Source organism: Hydra vulgaris, chromosome 06 (genome assembly GCF_038396675.1).
Source record: "Hydra vulgaris chromosome 06, alternate assembly HydraT2T_AEP".
Taxonomy (NCBI): domain Eukaryota; kingdom Metazoa; phylum Cnidaria; class Hydrozoa; order Anthoathecata; family Hydridae; genus Hydra; species Hydra vulgaris.
The window spans coordinates 39050001-39056331 of NC_088925.1; the positions used below are offsets into that span (position 1 = coordinate 39050001).

The 6331-nt window shown below is 29.2% G+C and overlaps 1 long non-coding RNA gene across 1 annotated transcript; it reads right to left on the reverse strand.

Annotated features, from left to right (window-relative positions):
• Positions 1-2986: 2986 nt before the first annotated feature.
• Positions 2987-4560, reverse strand: LOC136081027 (uncharacterized). Its single transcript, XR_010638827.1, has 3 exons — positions 4389-4560; positions 4032-4220; positions 2987-3776 (listed from the first exon to the last, which is right to left on the reverse strand). It is a non-coding gene; the product is annotated as an uncharacterized LOC136081027 (long non-coding RNA).
• Positions 4561-6331: the final 1771 nt, after the last annotated feature.

The following is a 6331-nucleotide window of genomic DNA, read 5'->3' on the forward strand; positions in this document are numbered from 1 at the left end:
TGAAAGCAGCCTTCAGCAACGGTAAAACTGAGATTAAGAAAACAGGCGGCTGGAAAGATGACATGAAATTTCTCTACCACCTCACTCGTATTCCGTTACTTAACTGAGAGGAATGAGATCCCCTTCGTGAATTTCAAACAGATCCCAAGCATCAGCAACGCACCCAGGAACTCTCGTGCCATTCTAGCCCTTCTTGCGTTTATTCTGATGCCAGAAATCCGGATCAGATTGCGTAAAATCTGTTCATTCATTTCTTACTCATGGGCTGACCATTATTTTAGCAGTCAATTGTTCAGCGTTGAAGATTTTGAAGAACTATCTGAAGCTCTGAATGACTACCCAAAAGCTCTCAATTGCTTGAAAACCCACTGGAAAACAGATGACTCTCCAATCAACATTGCCCGAAGCAACCAGTGCTGCGAGATTTTTCGATGATTTTTCGCGTAATTATCATAACTTAAGGTTATCTAATCACATTCCACATTAAAAAGTATATATATAAAAGTATATGATATTTCTTTAAAAATACCTTATAAACGTTTTAAAAAATAAATTAAAAAATAAGATAAAAAGTTGACATGGAAAATGGCTGATATTGAACTGGAATTTGCTTTAAAGAATATAGACATTGACGAAGAACTGGAGATAGATTCATTTTTATTCAATCCAGAAACCGTGAATTCTGAGGATTTAATCAACGAGGATGAAATTGCTATGGATTTTATAGTGGAGGAACTTCCTCATATTCCAAAGCTTGTGTTTGTAAGCGATGATAATATTTCTCAATTTGTTTTCGAAGAGGTCTACTTTAGAAATGAATCTTCGTCCACCCTTACTACACTTCCAGTTTTTTGCAGTTTTTGTAGTAAAAAGTATAAAAATTAAAATCTTTTATAAATTCACGAAGAAAAGTGTAGAAAAGATATGCATGGAGAAAGTAAGTTGTTAATAAAAAAAGTTGCTGATTTTATAGGGTTGCCAGATGTCCCGATTTTACGAAGGAGAATTCTGCGCCAAATATGTAAAAATATTTTTTTTACTTAGTTCTCCTTCGTAAAACCGGGACATCTGGCAACCCTATGATTTTAGTATTTCAGTGTTATTTTAAACTGTTTAAAAATCATTTCATGATTGTTTTTTATTCATTTTTTGTAGCTTTTGTTACATATTTTAATGTAATTAAAACATTACATTAAGTTAATATTTTTTTGTAGCTTTAACACATCTGTCAATGATTAAAAGATGTAATTAAAGCTACACAAAATGAATACAGAAAAAATCATGACTAAGAATTTTAAACAGTTTAAAAATAATGTATATTAGTAAGTTATAATTGCATTTATTTTACAATATACAATTATGCTATTATAATTGCATATTAAATATAATTAATTTTATATTAAAATATTAATGTAACATGTCTGGATGTTAGCCAGCCAGATGGCACTGCATATACCGTTGAATTCCCAATGGGTTTAAAATTCCCAAAATTCAATGACTTTATTTTTAGTATAGTCAATTTTAACAAAAAATGCCAATATTTTGTAGAACAATAACTACAAATATTCCCAATATTGTAAAAACACTTTATAAAATATAATTCTGGCTTTATAAAATATAATTCTGGCGAACACCCTGCATGTATACTTTTTATATACATTTAATTATATTTTACGTCATGTCATGTTTATTACCAATATCTATTCATTTCTTTATAGCTCCTAAGCTGATAGAATCAGAGTTCAACACACACTCTGAGAACTTTATTACTCGATCTTTAAAGGAAGCATCTGAAGATCCTATGCATAACATTACTGGACCAGGTGTAGAAGTCAAGTTGTTGGCGGAAGAAGTAATGCAAGTGTTATCAAAAGATACATCAAAGCTTAAGGAGTTTGACAGTCATGCTAAAGCTGAAATTTTTACAATTATAAAACTTAATGGAACCGTGTGCCATAACAGAGAAGAAATGTTCAAAAAATTTCTGCATTTATGCTATTTAAAAAAAGCAAAAGATATTTGGAATGATTTCCTATCCCTTAGCAATATTTCTACATCGAAAAAAGCGAACAGTCTATTACTCCAATATATATTTGATAGGTTATTGCAATGGAGTTTAGAGTATCGTGTTAAATGTATAAATTTAGATGTAAATGTCAAGGAAGTTTATAAGCCTCTCGATATTTCTGAAGAAGAGACTATTAGATATATTGCTGGTTATATAATATATGTTCTTAAAGAAAATATAAAGGATAAACGATCACCTCAGGGTAAAGCATTAATTGATTTATTATCATTATGGGGATCAAAGACAGAGCCAAAAGATTAATGTGCAGATATAAATAAATATACGATACACTGGGTTGAAAGAGTTAATAGAGGAGGGCTCATAATAGTAAATGACAGGTTTTTGCTTTTTGTTCGTCAAATTGAAATAGATGCTTGTAAAATTATATTGCGGGGAAAATTTAAGTACTGTAGTTTATAACAATATAATTAAAAGTGAATTTGTCATAGAAAAATGGGAGATGCTAACAATGGACCTTGAAAATGGCAGTATAAAAAATGTATTATATGAGAAAATTATTAAAAGGTGGATTAATATCAGAATTAGGGCCTTTGTTAAAACGTGGATTCAGATTATGAGAAGAAGTGAAATAGGGCATAAAATTTTCCGTAAAGGAGAAGTTTCACTACGTAAAAGTTTAAAGTAGGGTGTATTCTATTAGTAGCAGATTTTTTAACCTTTTTTAAATATGTTTTTTCATGTTTCTGAATCATATTTTTTTATCAAAAGTAACATATTTTATTTGTAAGCTCTATTTTTAATTAAGAATAAAAAGAATCGTATAGTTATTAAACTATAAAAAGTATTATATGTAATTGAGTGTTTTTACATCATTGCGTTTCATGTAATATTTCCCTAAAATTGAAGTAATTAAACAGATGTATTTTTTTATATTCAAATATTGATGTTAATTAGTTTAAGATTTTATACCCCATACTTTTTTACTTATTCCCTATACTTAAGTCTGAAGTGGAAATTGTTCTCCCATGTTCCATATATATTTACAAATGCTATATAAGGTCACAGTTCCCTGATACATTTTTTGCACTTTAATGCTAAAAAAAAGCGCTTTATTTCTTCAACAACAAAGTAAAACGAAGAAAGTAAAAACGAATAATATTAATCCCTGTCTAAGCCTAAGTGTTATCAACTCTCTTGTGAGTTCTCCCTAAATCAATCGATGTATGTACTGAAGCCTTGCCTATACCTAAATCAGTATGACGCCATCACTTGCGTTTAATGCTGTAAATAACCACAGAATATCGTTTAGTCCTTTAGAATTCTTCAGTTATGTAATAATTTTTTGAGGGAAAATCTTCGCAATTAAACTAGAGAACTGTTTTAAAGTAATTAAAAAGATTTGTATGATGCCAAAGTGCTCAATATAGTACACCAAATTTGAGGGAAACTAGTTTGCAACATATTTTTTTACTATTCTCAACTCAATTAGAATTCATCGATAGATTTCAAATTTCATGAAATAATCTCTTAGCATTTAAAAGTTATTTTTTTTTTGAGTAACACATTTTTTGTGAGTATACTTTCAATGAACAAAAAAACTCAAAATACCAATAACAGTAATCCTGATCCCTTGGATAGTCTGAGAACTCAAACAAAGTTTGGTTTTCATTGCTTTAGGTATCCTTTCACTCGATTCAGCTTGTGCTTTCCACTCATTAATATATTTTAGGTATGTGCTTTGCAACCACTAAAATAGTAGAAAAAATGGCATTAGGAAAATAGAAAAATAAAGATTTTAGAGGATAATTTTTTATTTTTTAAAGAATCTTAATATTGGCTTTTCTTTTTCAGAGTTAAACTCATTGGTTAATATTAAATAACACTCATTCTCATTTTTTTGGGAAACTCAACCCTAAACCAAACTAGTCAAGTGCAAAAACCAGAACACAATGATGACAAATTTCAACATTAAGAAAGGTATATTAATTAAAGATAACAATACCTCAAATCTCCAATCATCCACTGCCCGATAGGGGTATAGAGCAGGCTTCCTATTCTTTTGACCTTGAAATTTATTGTTTACATTCAGCATATCAAAAAACATATCTGTTAAACGAATGAATTTTTCCAATTCTGAAAATTGTTCATTGTTACAATTAGCGATTGCATCAGCTACAGTGCTGCTCAAAACCTTAAAGAATTTGTAACAACTTTTACTAACATATTATTCAGTATAGTGTAACTTCTACTAATGTTCTGAAACCACTACTCATCATTTCTTGAAAGTTCAATTATACATAACATGCGTCATCTCCTGAAAGAAATTTACATTTACTTATATAAAATGAAATTGTGTTACCTGACTAGCTAAATTTACTCTCATCCGCAATCTAGGTGTTAAAAACATATGGTCTTGCGTCAATCTGTGTAACTTTCGCAGTCCAGGAGCTAAGCGAAACCTGCCAAGATCACAATCGTAGAGGTCAATTAATTGCTGCCAGTTTAAAGATTTTTCATTGCACTAAATAAAGATGAAACTAAAATATGGTCTCAAAATTACATACTAAGTTTAATAACCCTAAAGAACAACTATAAAAAAATTTTCATTTGCTTAAATAGTTTTTCTTATAAATTTATAATAAATTGTGTAAATAAATTATAAAATAGGTATTTAGCCAAAAATATAAAAAAATAAATCAATTATCAATAAAAAGTTTCATAAAATATAGTAAAAATAAAAAAATAAATCTGACAATAACTATATAATTTGAATAGGAAATTTACTGTTAAATTTCTGGTAAAATTATTACTACCAGAATTTTCTAAGTTATTCCTCAATGTCTTCAATAAATGTGGAGGGTCACTGAAAAAAAATATTTTTCTATCCATGTCATATCGATTATAAACCCAATAAACAACCCCATCAACTGACACATTTGAGCCATCAGCTAATTCATGCAGTTTGAAGAAACTTCTGTTTGAAGACGGCCAATCGGAAACAAAATCGACAACCTCTAAACCAATACTCTCTGATATTCTAACTGCTTTCCAAATAATTGGAAACAATTGATCACTTGATAACCCTAGTGTACAAAAGTAAGCTAACGGAAATGTGAAACGCTTTAAAAGACCACCAACCATTACACACAATATATGCGATGCAAGATCCTTAGTTTTGTGTGTTACCAGGCTAAAACACCTGTCAAATTCATTAAGTTCTTCGTTCATGTCTCCTAATTCTGTAAAGCCTCTTAGCTCCCCAGATGCATAACAAAAGACAAAATTTTGTTTAATCTTCATCTCATCAAACATTATAATTGTTTGCCTTTCATGATCTTTTAGCGTTTCTATTTTTAAATTTAAACATAATCTTGAAACTATTTCTGCTGCAAATCCTGAGTTACTTGAAGCAAAGTCAGTGTATTGGTTAAGCGTTGTTCTATGCGGCAATTCAATAAAACCTGAGTTTCGAATGTGCTCATATGCAGCTAAAAATTAAATAAATTATAAAAATAATAATACTTTAAAATGCTTTTAAAATTAAAAGAATTAATTAAAATAAACAAAAGAAAAAAAAATATTTCAAAAAAATATTATATTTTAAAATGGAAAAGTTGACTTTTGATAAGGAATTAATTGAGCTCATTTTATAGGTTTCAAATTTTGTCAGCAAAGCTTAAAAAATAATGAGGTTAACAAGTTAAGAGATAGGTACGCTAGGTACCTCGAAGATTCTTAGGCATCTCTCTCTATTGACTTTCAGTTACAAGAGAATTTAATGACTTCATTTAATATATCAAAAAAACAACTGAAACAAACATTTTGTAAACAAATTAGAATAACCGTATATACTTGTTAAGAATTATATCTGGAGATTTTAAGTATATGCTGAGACAAAACCTTACAAACAAGGGGTGCCATCGAGAAGACTTTTTATTCTTTAATCCAAAATTTTTAAGTTGTTCTCGCCATAATAAATACTTTGAAGAGTCTCTTGGAAAGCTAAGGTTATCATTGTTTTTTAAAACACCACTAACAACATCATTTAGTTCGTCAGGCAAAACAATGCTTTCTTTTTCAAAAAGTTTTTTTATTCTCTTTTCTTTTCTTTTTAGAACATTCTTCAAATATTGTAAACAATTATGTTGATCTTCGCATTTTTGTAATAGTTGTTCCCTATTTTTGTAAATATTAGGAGATTTTTCTTTACTTCCAATTGTGTCTGTTTCATATCTATGAGAATACAAAATAAGATCTTTTCTCAATGCAGTGTAATGATCGCATCTACTTACATAATTTGAA